General features: G+C 53.5%; 4 non-coding genes across 4 annotated transcripts; 2 read left to right on the forward strand and 2 right to left on the reverse strand.

Annotated features, from left to right (window-relative positions):
• Positions 1-1,026: 1,026 nt before the first annotated feature.
• On the reverse strand, positions 1,027-1,108 carry TRNAS-UGA (transfer RNA serine (anticodon UGA)). The gene has a single exon. It is a non-coding gene; the product is annotated as a tRNA-Ser (tRNA).
• A 7,657-nt stretch (positions 1,109-8,765) lies between these two features.
• On the forward strand, positions 8,766-8,839 carry TRNAT-CGU (transfer RNA threonine (anticodon CGU)). The gene has a single exon. It is a non-coding gene; the product is annotated as a tRNA-Thr (tRNA).
• A 1,842-nt stretch (positions 8,840-10,681) lies between these two features.
• TRNAQ-CUG (transfer RNA glutamine (anticodon CUG)) lies at positions 10,682-10,753 on the forward strand. The gene has a single exon. It is a non-coding gene; the product is annotated as a tRNA-Gln (tRNA).
• A 4,251-nt stretch (positions 10,754-15,004) lies between these two features.
• On the reverse strand, positions 15,005-15,077 carry TRNAA-UGC (transfer RNA alanine (anticodon UGC)). The gene has a single exon. It is a non-coding gene; the product is annotated as a tRNA-Ala (tRNA).
• Positions 15,078-19,122: the final 4,045 nt, after the last annotated feature.

A 19,122-nucleotide genomic window follows, 5' to 3' on the forward strand; every position in this document is an offset into this window, starting at 1 on the left:
GTGAGGACGGAGTCTCAGCATTAGAGGAACCTCCCAGAAATCAGCCTGCATCCCCCGCTGGTACACAGCCCTCCCATGGACCAAACCCAAAGGGGCCTTGCTGTTGTGTTCACCTCAGCTGCTCTGAGGGAGGCCACTGCTGTGGCCCAAACCTTCCTGCCCTCACACCCCACTTTGCCATACCCTGAAAGTCACATCTGACCTGGTATCGGAGTAGACAGGCTGTGTTAATAAAGGGGGGGGTCCTTCTAATCTGTGCTACCTTCCCCCACCAGCAGCCCCAAACCCTGGCACTGCACCAAGTAGGATGGAAAACTATGGTCAACTATGAACCTCCTTGTCATCCCAATATTTTCCACTGGGCCTGGCCTGCCCCTGCCTCAGCCACTCACTGGCCTGGCCCACATCCCTCCCCATCCAGCAGCTTGAACTCCCATCTCCAGAGACGGCTGCGACCAGAAGACACCATCTTAGACAGTTCAGCCAACCACCTCCCAGCTTTTACCCTGTTCACCCCACAACCCCCTCTGTCCACTTTGCACCTGCCTCTCCCTGCTGTCAGGCTCTCCCCAAGAGGTTCCTCTGCCCCACTTCAGGCTCCCCCCAGCCCTAAACTGTCAGTGGGGCAATGAGGGCCATGGCCAGGCCTTTGCCACTATTTCCTGCCTGAACAGAGCTGGATGTGGCCCCGGGGGAGAAGGTGGGGCAGGGACTGGTGGAGGCAGACACCAGCAGACACTGGGGGATGAAGCAGACGGGTGCAGGCAGAGACAGAGCAGAGCAGGACAGCATTGCAGAAGCAGAGCAGAGTGGGGCATGGGAGAGACGCCTACTTGTCTGGAGCTTTGCTCACAGCAGGTGGCAGCAGCCAGCTTGTGTCTGGAGCAGTGACAACATCACAACTGTGGCATTTCTCCCCCGAAGCAGCCAGCCTTTGTGAAACAGGATTAGGGACCCAGCCTCTTGCATTTGCCACGCACACAGGGTGCGCCAGGCTGAATTGCCCTGGGTGGGGGTAAAAGGCTTCGCTGTGAGCAGGATTTGAATCTGCACAAGGAAACCCTATTGGATTTCACGTCCAACACCTTAACCACTCGGTCATCACAGCTCTGAGCTCCTTAGTATTTTGTTATCATGGATACTGGACAATAATGAGACAATGTCATTGGCAATACAGAATTCAAACAGCAACCTGGCTCCCAGCATAGCAGGGATTTGGGGACCTCTGTGCTCAGCCAGGTGCAATGGCACAAGAGAGCACCTTGAACATCTCCCCTCCCCCGGGAGGGAACGGGAACAGCTCTGACCTGGAGGCTGGATTTGTGAGGAAGTCAGGACCATGGACAAAGCACATGGCTGGGATGCAGCACTCAGGATCCCTTCCCCAATAACACATATCTACTCCCCATCGGACACTGTGTTCTGCTCAATCTCCCCGGCTCCCTCCAGCATGGGCTGAGCTCAGGGACATGTGGTTAACCTGCCCTACAGATGTGAGGTCATCAGCTCCCTCCCACCAGTTGGCTCCTGCACTCAGTGTATCCCAGGGAGTGAGCGCTTGTGCCCTGGGGTGACCCAAAGCAGGGCAGGGCTGGGTGGGATTCTGTGTCTCTGGCTGTGTTCCCTGTCACATGCTGGAGTCACTTTCCATCAGAGCTTTAGTTTGCGTCCTACAAGCCTTTTGGTCTGTTTCTCTTTGGGCCTCTCTGTCCATTGCAGCCAGTGCAGAGAGCACAGTCTATCTGGCCAAGGCTGTTGGCTGATGTTTTTGGTTCATTAATTACAAAACTGCTCCCTCTCTTGTGGAAAGGTATTGCAGGTTCTCACTTTCAGGAACTCATAGGAGCAGGGAAAGCTAAGTCACAGACTAGCCATAGAAGCAGAAATCCCTGCCAGGATAGAAATGAGTTGCTGTGTTTGTTGCTGAGTTCAATGGGGGGACTTCTCTGATATCCAGTGCACCACAGAATCTCACCTGGATTCTTCTTCCTCTCTCCTGAAATGCCATCACCTGGGTGGCACTTGTCATAACACGTGGGTGGGTTGAACTAGCTACAGGAGTGGGCAGAGGGCTAAGTGCAGCATTTCAATAGCTCAGCTGGTAGAAAGGAGGACAATAGGGAGTCTTCAGCAAGTTCTCCTCAGTTGTCTACTTCATGTCCGGTGCAAGTGGGCTCTTCTTTTTCCTCCCCTTGCTGAGGAAGACAAAGAAAAGGAAGGAGCAGGATGCTGCCACCTAGACACCATGCACAGGCTGACAGCGTTCTTCTCAGGAGCATTCAACAGTGTCAGAAAAAGCAGGAATGGTGTGTAATAGGACAGGAGCCATGGGCACTTGTAGAGAAACCAGCCCAGGGGACCTTTGCTCAGAACCCAGGCCACTTACAACCCCAGGCTGGGATTTCCTTCTTTCTAAGGCAAATTCCAACAGCCACTCTTCCACCCCCACTGGCCAGCCAGAACTCCCACCAGCAAACCCACAGACTTGTCAGTTGCTATTCCACCTTCGACCACAAACCCCAAATTCAGGTGATTTGTTGGAAGAAAGGCAAATGTGAAACCACACACACCCAAGTGTTGTCTGGCAACACACAGGGCCCTTGAACACATGGCTTTAGTAGTGTTAGAAGCACCCCCTAACCAACTGTGCTCGGTAGCTTATGGGACATAAGCAAACAAGGGATCCTTCTGGACAATAAAAAGGCAGTTGCTGGGCTGTTGTGATCTCTGGAATGGGATTGCTGCACCTCCCCTACCACCCTGCACCCCAGTCTGGCCTCCCCTCAGACTGTCACTCTCTCCTCATTGTCCTGTGCCCAGCCAGGAGTCCCCTCACACCCTGCTGTCCTGTGCCCACTCTCTTGGGCTCCTGCCTGCTGTCCCCTCAGATCCTACCACTTTTTTCTAGATGACCTATGCCACTCAGAGCAGAAGGGTTTAAGTCAAATGAAGTCACAGCCAAGAAGGAGGTGCTGGCGGGCACAGCCTGGGTGGTGCACTGGACTGTATGCTGGTAATCTTACCTGTGGTTATTATGTGGCCCCCAGACATTCCAATTTTGTGAGATCAAATGCCACCAGTACAGGCACCGACTCCTCCAGCTCTGCCCTGCTGCTGCTGAAATAATGGAACAATATTTAACAGGTTTAAAGGTGAGAAGGGCCTGACTCCAGAACAAGGCCCCCAGAAGTGTCAAAATTCAGATGGGGCAATGTGGCTGGGTCCCCCCGAGGAGCACTTCCAGTAGTTCTTAATAGCGGCAGGTCTTTGGGGATCTCGTGGACTGACGGTTGGCTTCCTGGACTTATTTCTATGGACTAAGGGGATTTCAAAGATGGCGGGGTGCTTTTGAAAAGGACCCCCCTCTGGAGGTGCCACGTGGGAGCAGGAAGTGGGAATTGCAAAGTGCTGCAGCCGGCAGCTTTTTAATGAGGTGCTGAATATACATTTCAGTGCCTCAGAAGTAATCTTCCAAATGGGCATTAGCACGGCAATTTCAAAGATTTCTCCAAGTGTAGGCACAGCCCTTCTGAAAGAGTGGGCTGGGTCAGTCGTTCATCTGTACTCCTAAAGAAGCAAGTGTTTCCTTCCCATTCCCCTGGAGATACCATCACGGTTTCAGCTTAGGGACTTGTCCCACTGGGTGTTTTCCCCAGATGGAATAGTTTGTAACAGCGGAAAAGCACGAAGGTTTGAGTCACACTGGTAGCATTTAAAACTACAAGGAAGCCCCAGAACATCTCCTCTAAGCCCCTGCACATCCCAGGCCGCCGCACCTCACCGCATGTCCGTTCTCGTGTTCTTTCTCCACCCTGGCTGGGAAGGTAAAGGGGATTTCTCTGGGGTGTAGAGGGTAAGGAGAGTAGCCTGTCTGAGGAGTGTGGAGCTGGATTACTCTGGTTAGGGGTGTGGCTAAAGGACACACCTCGTTGTGAGCAGGATTTGAATGTGCACAAGGAAACCCTATGGGATTTTTAGTGCAATGCCTTAACCATTCAGCCATCACAGCCAGGGAAAAAATACATCTCCACAGGCCAGAGATCACAGGGTCTAGGCCTGATATCATCTGAAATAAAGAATTCCAACAGCTCCGTTTCTTCCAGCGCACAGGAGGGTTTGGGGGTGTACAGGAGTCCCTCAAAATGTGTAAGTAACATTAATGTGAGTTAAGCACAACTCAAAATCCCCCTCTCCCGGTACGGGATCACCTCCCCCAGCCTGGCGTAGTCCCAGTTCAAACCTTTGCATAGCCCTGGCTCACCACCCACTGTGCAGCTCTGACTCACCCCAGCCATGTGCAGATCCAGCTCCATCCCCTGCAGGGCTGCATGGCCCTGGCTCATCTAAATCATCTGCAGCTGTAACCCAGCCCGGCTTCACCCCACTACTCCCCTGTCACGGCCCCAGCTGCCCCCACAACCCCAGGACTTACCTTTCCAAAGGAGCTCCAGGAGCTCAGATGCTCCTGCTGCTTCCCGGCTGCAGAATGGGCCTTCTTGTGGGAAAAAAGCTGGGTCCTAACTTATGCAAAATTCAAGTGATGTGATGGTGCTGGGAACACAATCCTGGCAGAGTTGGAGGGACAGCTGTACCTGCTCAGCCATGTGATTAAACCACAAACCAGCTTCCTGCTGTGGGCGGTCTGTGATTGTGACCCCCATACACCCTTCCAAAGCACCGATCCATTACGGGCCTTGCTGTCTTGATTCTGTCCATAAGGCTGTGCTGCCCTGCAGAGAGCATTTGGAGTATTGACTGTGGCCGCTAGTTTACACTGCCCTGAGAAACATAAAGGGGGTTCGGAATACACCACCCCGACAAGACCATAAAGATGAAAACACTATTTACTCCTTACAACATGAGAACTAGCATCACTGAATGAAATTAGTAGGCAACAGATCTCCCAGAACCAAAAGGAAGCATTTTTCACACAACTCACACTCAACGAGTGGAACTCCTCAGCAGAGGGTGTTCTGAAGCTCAAGATTAGTCCAGGATTGAGAAGCGAAGTGGATAAGCTCATGCGCACACTCTCAGTCATTGCTTTTCTCACTGCTTCACCTCAAGCCCACAAGTTTGGCCCTTTCACTTCCACTCAGCTTTGTCCTTTGTCTCCATGATGCTAAAGGAAAAAAGCCGCTCAGGCCAGGCAGACAAGTCAGGTGAAAGCAGGAGGGAGGAGGAGTCGCAGGCTTCAGCCCAGCACAGCCCCCCTCCTCGGGACACCTGCAGCAGGAGGCAACTAATGTGGACAACTCCATGTGGAGGCTGAAAAAACACAGAGTAGCAAAGGTGGGGAGAGGTCTGGCCTGCAGACAGCCACAAACAGCCTCCCAACCACCAGGCCCCTAACCCCACCAGCATCTGGGTGGCTGGTGACACTCAGGGACCAGCCTGAAGTAATGCAATAACTACTCAGCAGCAGACTTGAATCTAGGACGCCTGGAGCTCCGTATAGGAGCCGGGAGCACTGAGGGGTCAGCAGCTCTGTAACAAATCCCTTTCAGCATCATGGAAACCAGGAGAATGCACATTGTGGGTCATATCTCACATCCACATGACCCAATGTCCTATCTGCCGAGACTGGCAAACACCAGGTGCCCCAAAAGCCCCACAGCCAGGTACCACTGGGAGTTGAACCAAGGGTCTCATTTTTACAAGGCAGCTGTTTTAAGAAGCTAAGCCGTGGCGCCTGCCTCTGGGTAAGGTTTGCTGTCTGTCCAGGCCTGACTCCTGCCAGCCCCACCTGGGCCTGCTTAGCTCAGCCGGAATTTAGATCCTGTCAAGCAGAGAAGCCTGTGGAGTTTAACTCCCAAGCGGGGGTTGATTCTTTGGACAGGTCTGGGCTAGAAAATTAGGTGGTGTCACTCCATGACACAAGGGTATAAAAACCATTGTACTGGGGAGGCTGTGGTCAGTACTGGCAGTGCCCGAGAAATGAGGAAACAGTGACATCTGAAACGTTAAGTAATCATAGCACATGCCCCTGGTTAACCTGTGTTTTAAACAGAAATATGTAAGGACAAGGAGGCTGGGGTCCAGCAGCTTTCTAACCCAAATGGGCTTCTCTTTTTACAGGGGGCTGTCGGGTAGGAAGAAGAAGGGGACACTGGAGAAGGGCAGCTTCTCATCTGACCCTGTCTTGGAAAAGAAATGCAAGTGCTTTTAAAGAATGTGGGTATTGATCCTGCTTCTTCAAGCACATAAAGCAAGCGCTCTACAATTTGAGCAAATTCCTCTGTGAAAGGAATACTTTCTAATCCACCTATCTCATTCCAGAGGCCACAAAATCCCCATGACTGCTCATGGCTCTTGCTAAGGGACCTAAAGGCTTTGTCTGCACAGCAGCTTTACTCCTGAATAAGCGATTGCAGACGAGGTATTCCACAGTAGCTGATTCCAATATAGCTCAGTAACACACATTAATTTGGAAATACTGCTCTGCTATTTCGACATTCAGCACCTATAAACAAAGGAGCCTGTTCTGAAGTCCCTGCTTCAAAAGAGCGATTTGAACAAGCTAGAATCATGATGCAAAGACATGCCCAGCCAAGGCTCTGCTCTCTCTCTCTCTTTCTCCCTCTTCTTTGAATTCCTGGCCTTAGGCAGGAAAAGTGTCTTCTTGTCCTCAGCTCCAGAGAGGAGTAATTCATATTTCTATCACCCTCAGAGTCTGTCTACACTAGCTGGCAACGTCAAAGAAACAGGCAAAATGTTAAAATAGCGGGTTGTGTCTACGTGTTGTGATTCTATGCACCATCAGCTATTTCGACGTTGAAATGGAAGTGAGGTGGCGAGACATCGAAATCACTATTCTCATCCAAAGATGGGAATCGCGCCCTACCTCAATGTTGAACGTCAAAGTTGGGCGTGTGTAGACGATCCGCATCCTGTTACTTCGAAATAGCAGGGTCCTCCATGGCAGCAATCAGCTGAGGGTTTGAGATGTGCTGTCCAGCCCCTGTGCAGCTCTATGATTACTGCGCGCAGCAGCCCTTAAAGCACCACGGACCCAGATTTCCTGTGGCAGAAAGCTGAGAGCATGCAGGCAGCAGCACACGCACATGCTAGCCCTGCAAGCCCTCCACCGACCTCGACCCAACCACCCAGCACCATGGCATTGAGCCAGCCCCCTGAGTGCCCCCAGGCTGCCCCCTCTGAGGGGACCCAGGGACCCCCAGCAGCCAAACGGGGGACAAAAAGCGGTGGGACACCTCCTGGTTGGAGGTCGAGCTCTGAGACCTGTTGGGGCTCTGGGGTGAGGAGGACGTGCTGCATGTGATGGGGAGCATGGAGCGGAAAGCAGAAGCATTCACCTGACTGGCCGAGGGCCTGGCCACCTGGAGTCACCCTGCCCGCACTCCGGATCATGTCCATAGCAAGGTGAAGCAGTTGTGGAAGGGTTATGCCTGGACCCGGGACTTGGCCAGCCAGTCTGGGGCTGCCCCCATTGCTTGCCCCTGTTACAGGGAGCTCAGGGCCATCCTGGGCCCCAAGACACCTGCTCCCCCCAGGGTACATTGGAAACAGCAGCAGAGGAATCCCGGCAGGTCTTGGAGCTGGAGTCCATCCCGGAGGCCAGCCCAGCACCCCAGGGCCCACCCAAGGAGCCAGCCGTAAGGACGGCAGAGGAGGGGTCCAGCAACAAGGCAGGGGGAATCCTCATAGACCTCCATTCCCGGAGCACCAGCCGGGCGTCCACCCACCTGTCTGCTGTGCACAAGCCCTTGTGCACCCCCACTCCTGCACCGTCAGACTGAGGTGACACCGAAGCACCAGGCGGGTGGGGAAGGGGCAGATATCGCCTCTCCTCGGGGTGAAGGACACTGAAAGACTTGGCCTGAGGGCACTTTCGAGCTGGGCTCCCAATGCCAGTTCTATCTACACAGCTCCACACTGCCTGCAGGTGAGTGACTGTCGTGTGGAGGGTCCAAAGGGCAGCTGGTCCCTGTAAGAGGAGTCTGGGACCGGGCCCTAGGTGGGATCTCCTGGAAAACCAAGAGCCCAAGGGAGGCCATTGATTGGCTGCCAAACCCCTGGCCCTGCTCAAAGGTTTCACACAGGGAAAGCTGGGAAGTCAGCCCCACCCCCAGGGCACAATGATTTGCACTGGGCTGGTAATAAACCAAAGGGGTTGTGTGGAGGGTCACAAGTGGGACTGAAGGGCAGGAGACAGAAAGGCAAAATCTTATTCTTCTAGTTACACTGCATCAAACGCTCACCCTGAATAGCTCCAGCTGGGGCAGCGCAGCCCATCCCCCACTCCGTGAGAGACAGGAGATAACTCTGCCCCACAGCTGGGCCCTCCTCGCCCCACCCCTGGGGTGTGAAGAGGGAGAAAGGAGGGTGTGGGGAGCACAGAGTGAAAGTGAGGGGGGGAGTCAGGCTGAGGGAGCAAAGGAGGGGCAGGACTCCAGGCTGTGCTGGTGGGACCCTGGCACTGGGGCAGGTGGGGAGAGAGGAGGGTAGATTGGTGGAGTCCGACCCACACACTGCAGAGGGGACAGTAAGTGAAAGGGGCCTTTTTGTTCCCTCATCCTCACTGTCCTCTCGGTGCAACTCCAGCTTCCGTCGGGCACAATGTCTGTGCTGGGCATTGGGAAGGGGTTGCTGTGGGCATCCATCACAGTGTTTCAGCTGCATGAAAGTTCATCACTTGGTAAATTAGGTTGGCAACCTTCAAAGTGCTGCAGGACGGCTTTTTGGTTGAAGACACAGACTAACACAGATACCTCTCTGTCAGGAACCACATTACAAACAAGGGGGGCACCATGGCTTAGCTGGCTAAAGCACCTGTCTCGTAAACAGGAGATCCTGGGTTCAACTCCCAGTGGTGCCTTATGGAAAGCCTTTGACAACATTTTCCCACATGTGTCTGGGGAACTGAAGAGCCCTCCCCTGGCAATCCCAGCCATTGCTGGGGAAGGTGAAGGCTGATGGTAGAGGAGCACTGGAAACATTCAGGTACAGAGCAGCGCTCAGGAAAACACAGCTCTAACTGGTGTGGGGAAGGTGGTGCCTCTGCCTGCAAGAACAGAATCTGATTCTTCCAGCTCTGGGGCTGTCTGTGCACAGAGGGTGACAGTGCAACCTCTCCAGGTGGGGCAGGGCAGGAGAGGGAGAGTTACTCTCTTCTCACATCCCTTTGTTTGACACTGACAAACTCCAAACTCCAAACGAGTTAGGAGAAAAGTCCCAGAGAGGCTCTGTGGCTCCCCTGGCCATGGACCTCCCAGGTACATGGGGATTAGGAAAGCAGCAGCCAGTGGTGCCTGGCCAAATCTTTCTGGCTGCCTCTCACCTGCTTTGCAGAACCACTGGGCTGTGCTGGAGAGTTCAGAGAGCTGCAGGAGGCAGCTGCCATCATTCTGGAGGAAGAAGTAACTGACACTGACAGGTTCAAGAAGTTGCAGTTCACGTTAACTCTTAATGCTAACATTACCTTGTTTGGTAGATTTTCCCAGAGGCTTGCTCCTGGTTCATTAGATAAGGGGTTGGGGGGTGCAGGCTTTTCCACCCCTAAACTTTCATGAACAAAGTTCTTCCTCAGTTGATCACTGCAGTATTTAAGTCCAAACTCTGAATGGACTAATGGGTTCCATTTCACTGGAACTCTCCTGGGGACTATCCAACAGGTCACAGCACCCTCCTTCTGAAAACAGATTTACATTGTCACTAGGTCTGACATTTTAGCACAGTAGAAGCTCCTTTATTCAGCAACCCCAAGCAAGCTGCAGGATCATCAAAAGTGCCAGACAGAGAAGTTACTGCCACTGATTGCAAACCCAGCCACATCTGATTGATTGGTGGGTGTCCTTCAGCAGGTTCTTTTTGTAATCATTGATGATGCTCCAAGCAGATGAGAGAGAGCTGCCCCACACATGCTGGTAATCTGTCTTCCTAAGTGGTTGTAGCTCTGTTAGTGGGAGAAGCCAGAGAAGCAGGGGATGAGCTGTAGTATGTGCATGGACAGACAAAGTTTAATCAAACCCCATTTGTAAAACCACTGTGAGCTGGGGAAGGGGCAGAAGCTGGGGGAAACAGTGTTTGCCCTGCAGGGGGCTGAAGATGAAGGAATCCAAGGGGCACTCTTTGTGTGGTGGTGCAGTTCAGTGGTAGACTGTGTAAATACAGTTTAAGAGATTTTTGTTCAAATCTAAAGACCTCCCTTTCCCATCACATTCTGCATTTCTATTCTATGTGTGTTTGTCATATGGAGATGAACCCTCAACATGTGCTACTGCCAATGCATATAACCCTAGCAAGCCCTTCCCTCAGCTGACATTAGAGAGTGATATGAACAAAGAGGTGCTCACTGGGAGTCTATAAAATGTATCACATTCAGTCAGATGTATCTGCGCACTTTTAAATGTGTGTGAATTCAGAGCCAGGCTTATTGTATCCTCCCTCACCCAGATATTCCTCGACAATCACCACCAGCCTTTCCAGCCTCTGCTTCTCTGTTAGTTCTCTCCAGGCTGGTTACTTTAAAAGAATAGTGAACCTGTCTAGTCTCTCTGGAATTAGCAGAAAGAAGGGCAGGGATTGATGTCTGGGGGAGGACAGCAGCAGAGATGGGGCAGGAAGCAGTGTCCTGAGTGGCGAAACAGCTGGAGGGTGGCAAGCGCTGCAAGGTGCCAGCCTAAAAAGAGTTACAGGAGCTGAGAGAAAAAAAGTGCCAGGTCCTATGGTGTAATGGGCAGCACTCAGGACTCTGAATCCTGTGATCTGAGTTCAAATCTCAGTGGGACCTTCTGTTTGTTCACTGTAAATCTCTTCCCTGTCTGTAAATCAAGGGGGATTCTTCATGCATGTGAGTGAGGATGACTTCCTCTTGGTTGATGAATGAGGTCCTGTGGAGCTCTGTCTCCTGTTGGGCTGGTTCACTAATATACCTGCAATAAGTTGGGCCTCTAGAACACAGCAGCCCTTTTAGGAATTCAGGAGGATCTGTGGCAGGTGCTGCAAATAGATGGATTGCTGTCAAGGCCAGAGAGAGGGGAGTGCCACATTTGTTTCCCCAGGGCAAATGTCTGCCCCTTTCCCAGCTCTGCACAGCCCAGCCCAGCCCAGCAGCTGGGAGAAACCAGAGCCCCTAAGTCAGCCTTGGGGAAAGGGCCTTTCCTCCCAGGCAGATTCCTATGCCCCTGTCTGCAGCTGGGTCACAGCTGTCTTTTCCCCTCTGCCTGGCTGAGGCATCACATTCCCCAGGTGTGTTTGGGGCCCTGCTTAGCAGGGGGGAGTGTGGCACTTTTGAACTGACATCAGAGATAGGTTGGGCCCTGCCATGGAAAATTAAAGCATCCCCCTCCAGCCTCATGCAGTTACCTTGTGCTTGGAGTCTGCCCGGCAGAGGAGCTGGAACCCAGCAGGGTCAGGGATGGGGTGTGCACAAAGCAGGAGGCACAGAAGAGACTTCAGTAGGAAAGGAAGCAGAGAGGCTGAACAATAACGGGATTTGAATGCAGTGTGCAGAGTACAACACATTAGCAATCCTTTTCCTTTTCCCCTCAGCCACCTCACCTGAGTGGTGCCTGGGCTTTTGAAACATGCCAAGGTGAGCACTGCCAGGAACCTTTCTGCCACTCCTTGGCTGGCTGGGGACACCCGAGGGGCAGGTGTGGCTGTTTAAAGAGGCCCCCTGTGCTATTGTGCACTTGTTTGCTCCTCCCCTGGGCTCACCTTGTCCCGCAGACACACACTCAGTGGGCACCTGTGCTGAGCTTATGTCCCTGCAGCTGCCTGGCCTGGGCCTCTGCCTCGGGTGCTGTAGGGCAACCGACAACAGGGAGAGAGAATTGGCCTCATCTGGGCTCTGGCCTGTGCAGCTCCACTGTCCCTCTACAACCATTTACAGTAATATCATTGACACCCCAGAGTCCAATCCTGTCCCTGGGCGCACACACACCACATGGCAGTGAGTGTGTCGGGGAAGCTGGGCTTGCATTGGCTGAATGCATTGGCCCAGAACCCCCTAAATCAAGACATGAGTGAGGCAGGCTAACACCAGCACCACTGCCATGGGTCAGAAGGAGGTCCTGAGAATAAAGGGATGAGACATTCACAGCGTGACACTGGAGCTGAACTGAGATTTTTGGGAGCTGGGTGGAAGAAGTGTCTGGGAAATCCCAAAGCAGTAGTGCTGTGACATGGAGCCTCTCATCAGGAGCAGGTGCGTCCACCCTGGTGTGTGAGGGTTGCGACCTGGCACTAAGGGATGTGACCTTGAGACAGATTAAAGATCTCAGGATGTGGAAGTTGGTGTTAAGCAGAAGTGCGTTGCATCCAATGGTGGGCAGTATGGAGTCCCCAGAGATGTAGCACAGGGAAACTGGGACATTGCAGAAAAGGAAGTCGAGAGTAACCACTCTGCTTTGTGGCAAACACCAGACACCAACCTCTGGACATAGCTTAGAAGGCCAGACCGCTTTCCATTGCACCACACACCTCTGGCACACAGAGACTAGGGACACCCAACATATGAGCTCCCCTCTCTCACTCTCCTGGCTAAGAACCATCCATGTCCCTCTCCCTTTATGTACTGGGACAGAGTTGTGCCCCTCACTCCACAGTGACACACCTCTGGGCCCCAGAATTCAAGGGAACAATTCCAGAACTATGAGAAAGATCCCTGCAGGGCAGAACATTTTGAAGAGAGACACAGACGGACAGTCAGACAGACAGAGAGACAGACAGATTATTTGGGTTCTTTTTTATGTACCTCTTTTGTTCCAGAGCCTTCGGGTGTGTTCACCCAAGGGGCTGCCGGGGTCAGGACATGAGCCCTGCAGAGCAGGGGTGGGTGTGGCAGTGACATCACACGGACCTTTTGCAGAGCAGTCGCTGATTGGTTAAAGGAGGTGGGGAGGTGATGACCTCACAGACAGTGCAGAACAATGGCCAGGTGGGACAGGCTGCAGGACAGGGGACATCTCAGAGTCCCCCCCAGGGCTTTGCTGCAGGGAGTCTTTTTCTTGAGAGCTCTGCCCTGGAGGCTGGGGAGAGAATTCAGGGTGAGGAAGATGAGCGTGAGGAGAAGCCTCTTTGGTGTGTTCTCCTTCCCCACCACTAACTGCGCTGGATGGCAGACGTCCCTGTGGGGAAGGTCGAGTCTGATCCAGCTGGTGCTGGGCAAATTGAAGGTAGGAAAACAACATCTTAAGGTTCTGCAATCCCCAATGGAACCACACAGTAAATGAATCAGGATTCTCCTTCCAGCTCCCTTGGCTCAGAGCTGGAAAGCGCAACAGTCTGGGAGCCACTAATGCCTTTTTCTCTGGAGCAGGGCTACCAGGCCATCTGCCACAGAAAAGTCTCTTGTAATGTGCAGTGCAGCTGTACATGAAAAAGAGACCTGTTCTACCGACTGCACTGGCTCCGCGCTGAGGTCAATTTTGTCAGCCTTAATTTGTTGTGTCGATATTGCGGGAGGTGTAGGAAGTGTTGGGGAGAGCTGCAGCACCAGTGAGCGGCAAGATCAAGATTTCCAAATACAGCGTCTACACACAGGAAGCCTATTTCAGATGCAGCCATTGGATGCACTACGGCTGATTTCAAAATGGGCTCCAGTCCCTGTCTTAGCAGCCCCTGTTCCCCAGAGCTGCTCTTACTCGTACAAGGAGGTTTACACCTTTCAAAATAAGCCAACCCCGATTTATTTCTGAATTATTTCAAAGCAGCGGTTGCCTTGTGCAGACGCTGGGATAGTTATTTTGAAATAGCTTTGCTGTGTAGAACCCCCTTATGAACCCAGGGCTGTGACAGGCACAGCAGCAGCTGCTCAGAAGACACCCAGCACCGCAAGTCAGGTTGTCACTCACCAGCACCCCAGAGACAGGGGATTTGGAATGGTAACTGAGTGAGGGGAATACAGGGCAGAGCCTCCCCCACACCCAGTAAAGCATCTGCATCCTGCCAGCTCCTCTCAGCAGGACTCTGGCCTGCTCCCTACAAGCCACTCAACCTCTTTCCTTGATCTTTGGCCCTTGCTGTCTCTAGCAGTCAAGCAAAGGGGAACAGACCAGCACCCTGAAGCTGCCTCCGAGGTAGCAAAGGGCTCAGTGTTAACCAAACAAGCCAGTCAACCCACAGAGGACCAGGGTTCTCCGAGGTGCTTTCAGGAAGGAGCAACTGGCAGTTGCAAGGACAGTATTACCCCTGCAGTGAGATCGCTGTCCCTCCCCCACAGCTCAGCATCCCACCTGCGCATTCCCAAACCCCCTCCCCCCACCATCCTGAGCCCCAACCTGGCTCCTCCCCCCTCACCCCAGTCTGTGTCTCCCATTCCCCACTGCCCTGAGCCCTGGCTAGGAATTCCCTCAGACCCTGCTGCCCCTCACCCACTGTCCTAGGCCCCTGCCGGGTGTTTCCTCAGACCCTGCCTATCCCAACTCCCACTGCCCTGAGAACAACACTAACAAGGCCCTAACAAGGCCCATGTTCCCTGCCAGAGGGGTCACAGCATCACCACCTGCTGCAATGTGCTTCCAATGGAGGGACCCCAGTCTGCTGCCTGCTGCTGAGCTCAGCTGCTCCCAGCTCACCCACAGCACATGGCCTTGGAGCAGCAGCTGCCCTGGCTGCTCTCCTACCCACAGACACAGACCCCACAGCTGTCACCCCAACCCCAGAACCTCTGTGTATGCAGCACTAAACCTGCCCACCAAATGACACACCTGCAACTTGTTCCTACCTACTGCAGGGGTATCTCCCTATGAGGTAAATGGCTCACGTGCGCATCACCACTTTCTCTCAGCCGAGGCAGTCCATGGCCACAGCCTCCTCTTTCATATCCAGCCTCCACATCAAACGTGTGTCTGTTCCCACCAGGCGGGAGAGGAGATGCTCAAAGTGCTCTCTTGAGCCCTTGCACACAGCTCAGCTCAGCGAGCTACAGATCCCCCCTGTACATTGAGAGCTTTCTGGGGGTAACCGAGTAGGAGGAGGAAGGAGGCACTGCTCTCACACTGCCTTGGAAGAGAAGTGTGGAGACTGAAGTAGTCATTGGAGAATGTGGGTATCAATCCCACTACCTCTTGCATGCAAAGCAAGCGCTCTACCATTTGAGCTAATTCCCCTGGCTGTGGGCAAAGTTTGTGCCCCAGCCCCCTCACTGTTGAGTCCCTATGTCCCTGCAGCTCCCTGGCTCCTTTCCTAAGACGACTCTTGTAAGACCCGTTCCTACCAGCTGGCTGGCTGAGCTGTTCAGACAGTGCTGCTAATAATGCCAAAATGACAGTTTCCAGCTCTACATGAGCCCTTGGGGCATCTTGACTTAGTGGCCTGGCTGCTCTGCACAGGGAGGTTCCTGTGGCTTTGTAGTGCCTGGTGTCCTCTGCACAGGTTCTGGGGGCTGTGTCCCCTCCCTGGACTCAGCTTGATTAAGCTCCCTGGGCAGGTGAGGTACATGTAACGGGTGACTCTGTGAACTGCAGGGGTCTGTAGCGTGCGGTGCTTTGGCAGATGCTTCATTTCTGAGAGCAGCTGCAGTGGAGAGTTAGTGGTCTGTGGGAGGAGGGGTTTCCACTGGGGCATATTTTTAAGCTTTTACTGAATAGCCATGTCTGTGATTTATTTCTCAAGCCATTTTCAGAGTGTCCCATCTGGGTGTGTTTAACAGCTGGAGCTGGTAGAATGGGTGATTAAACAGAGGTTCTGAAATGGGGCGTTAATATTCTTTTTAGAATGACGTCATATGAAATAATCATCAGACTCATTGCTCCTTGTCAGTTATCAGCTGCTTAAATCTGATTGTCTTCCCTACCTATGAGCTGTTCCAAATGTGTATTTATGGCAAGGATGTTTATCTGTACCCATGATGCAAATCTACACATGACCCCAGCATTGGTGTTACCCATGAAAAATTCATTCCGCCCCAAAGGAAATTCCACCAGCCCGAGGATGGGCAATGTCTGAGGGAACACAGATGTGGCCTTGGTTCTCTGGTGGCTGACAAAGGAAGGGATGAGGGCTGCAGAGGTTGAGGCTCGTGGGCTGCTGCCCTCCCCCAATGGCCAGACCACTGGACGGATGCAGTACAGAAGCTGTTATTCTGGATCGTTCTGCAGAAACCTTTTCGTCCCTGCCCTGGAATTGAATGCGGGGAGGAAGGTGTGGACTGTTTGATGTTACACCACTGCGGGGAATGTACAGACTGTTTGATGTTACACCACTGAAGGGGACAATGCTACTCCTTTTGCTTGACACCTCTCAGATATTCATGTGATTTTTCTGGCCAAGTTTGGGAAACTGATTTATTCAGCCTGGTGCACTCCCCTGTGGGACCAAGAGCCCCGCAGAATGCAGGTGGGCGCCTCCACTTTGGTCTTCATTCCAACTCCTCTCTTGTGGAACCTCTCTGCTAAGAAGTGAGCCCAAAAGACCTTTTGAGCCACGCTCAGAGAGGAGGAGGAGGTGGTTAGAGTCTTGTTTTAGCCAGCTGGCAGTTTACTCTGCAGCTCTTCAAGCCTGCACCAAATCTTTGCAATTGGGCTCTGTAATTTCATGGCTCTCACCATTTGACTGTCAACATTTTCTCCCTTTCTTATATCTGAAGAAAGCTTTCGAATTTAGATTATACAGTATTGGCACAGTCTGCCCTTTTGGGTGAGAAGCTGAGAGGGAAGGCTGCTTCCAGTAATAAGGAAACTCACACAAAGGTAGTCAGTAGCAGACTCTTAACAGCACCATTCCTGGGTGGGCTTGAATCACAATCTTTCCGGTTAATAGCTACAGGATTAGCACATGGCTGCAAAGCCACTCGCCAGTAGGACACTCGCCCTGTGCAAGTATCAGTGCAGGATACTCACCAGACTGCATGCTGGGTAAAGCCTTCACAGCTGAGTGGTGTGGTGTAGCAGAAGTGTGCTGTGCCCATAACCCAGTGGTCAAGGGATGAAAATGGTTCTCTGCCAGCTGTAGAGACTTTGAAGATACCAGCCTGCCCCATTTCTGCTGCAAGCCTGCATCAAAAACTTTGTGACTGGGGTCTGCAATTTGATTGTTTTGGCAATTTTACCCTCCACCTTGTCTTTCTTTTAATTAATAAATGCAAAAGGATTGGCCCAGTGGGCTCTTTTGGGTAAGACCTTCTGGGTACCTTGACCTGGGTCTGTGGCAGGTCGTTTGGAACTGGAAGAACCTGGCTGGATTTGGTGAGATTGGTTTACGTCTGTGTGAGGAGGATACCGGCTGTGGCACAAGGGAAGCTGGGTGTGCAAGAAAACTGCTTGTGTGACTTCTTGGTGGCCACGCTGGCAACAGATGTGCTCTCTGTGACTGATTTGGTGCCATGTGGGGAGAACACCCAGTGCTGGGCTGTAAGCAGCCCTGTGTAGCAAAGGGGTGTTGCACCCCCATCCCCAGAAGAAGGGGATGCCTGCTGGAGGCCTCAGTGGGTGAGCCCAGAACACCTGAGCCCAGCCCACAGAGACTGACACAGGAGACAGGACATGCTGATGGCAGGACCCAGGGCTCATTAAAAGGGTGGCCTCTACGCCAAGCAGAGGAGCCTGGCTGAGGTCCTGGAATCAGGAGCCGAAGACCATACACCCAGGTGGCTGATTGGCCAGAAGGGCCCACCTGCTGCTTTGACATGACCCCAGAGGTGGAGATGACCCTCCTGCTTACCTGCTACTCAGAGGTCCTGGACTGACCTGAGCTCTGTGCCCCTCTATGAAGTCACTCCAGGGAAGGTCCTGATCTGCTGGCTGCCAGCTACCTGTGCATCCCAGACCGACCCAGGGGTCCAGAACCATCCTGAGCCTACAGCTCTGCTGTCACTGCACTAGCCCAATGACGTAGGCATGCCCGACTTTCCAGACCTGATGGCGGCGACTTACCCAGACGACAAAGAACTGCCCAGCCTCCCAGATAACACGGCGTGGGACCTTGAGACAAGGGAGGTGGAGGTCGGAAGCAGCCGGGGGAACGCCCCATCAGAGCCCATGTCGATGTGTTTTGGGGGATCCCCACTGACCAGAGCGGGTGTGCATGTGCCCCCTCCCCATCTCCTTTGCCTCTCCCAACCCAGAGTGCCTTGGTGGTGTGCCTGGGGCTGTACCCTGCCTCAGGGAAAACCCACTGGCATACTGTTTGAACCGCTCCACCCTGCCCCTGGCCCAGGGCTCTTATATTGTTTGGACTGCCCCACCCTGCGAACAAGCTGCTGAGGCTGATTAAACGCCGCCCAGCCCTGCCCCAGGCCCAGGGCTTCTACACAGACTGGCTGTGTAGAGGCTGAGTCTGACTAATGGACTGCCCTAGGGCTGGGGCTTCTACCTTGACTGCCCACCTGCAGCCCTGTTAAATGGGACTGGGGCCCATGGAGACTGTTGTCTGCCCAGAACCAGGCAGTGCCTTGGTTTGGAGAGGTCTTGTGGCCTGCTCCACCCCAGAGGGGGTGCACATGCCTGACCCAACCTCTACACCCAGTTTGAAGCAATTTGCCCTGGTTTGGCTCTCTCAGCTGTGCCCAGAGTATCCTCCTGTCTTACAGACACATGAAGAGAGAGAGAGATCCAGTGTATGGAGAGGTTCCTGGCCCCCCTATCCCAGTGACCCCTGCCTGCCTTGGGGACAGGGGCTTCTCGGCCCAGGTTAGGGAGTGTCGGCTGGGATATCTCAGCACAGCGAATTCAATACACTGCGTGAGTCCAGGAAAGGTGGTATCATTGCACGTGGGCTCTCCCTGGGCCCTCTTCTCTGCAACAGTGAGGTCCTGGGTGTCCTCCTCACCCCGGCTGCCACCCTCAGCCACCCCCTCCCAGACAGCCACCCACCCCAAGCTCCTCCTTCACAGGCCAGCTCTGCGCCTTGGCTGTGCGGGGAGGAACCAATGGTCACATGGCAGCTCCACCCAGGCGCAGCCAGTGTCTCCCAGGACAGGACAGAGCAGGCCCGGCTCAGGCAGGGCTGCTGCGTTAGCTCCGTGGGTTTATTGAGGACACAGGCACAGCTGACAGCAGGGTCACTGGAACAGCCTGGCCCAGAGCTCCTGGCGCAGGGCTGGGAGCGTCTCACCAGGGAAGAACTTCCCCTTCCCAGTTCCCAAAGGCCCCATTGTCCTTCTCGCAGAGCGTGGAGAGCACGTGCAGCATCCCTCGGACACTCGCCTCCGCCGTC

This window comes from Carettochelys insculpta, chromosome 33, assembly GCF_033958435.1.
Source record: "Carettochelys insculpta isolate YL-2023 chromosome 33, ASM3395843v1, whole genome shotgun sequence".
Taxonomy (NCBI): domain Eukaryota; kingdom Metazoa; phylum Chordata; order Testudines; family Carettochelyidae; genus Carettochelys; species Carettochelys insculpta.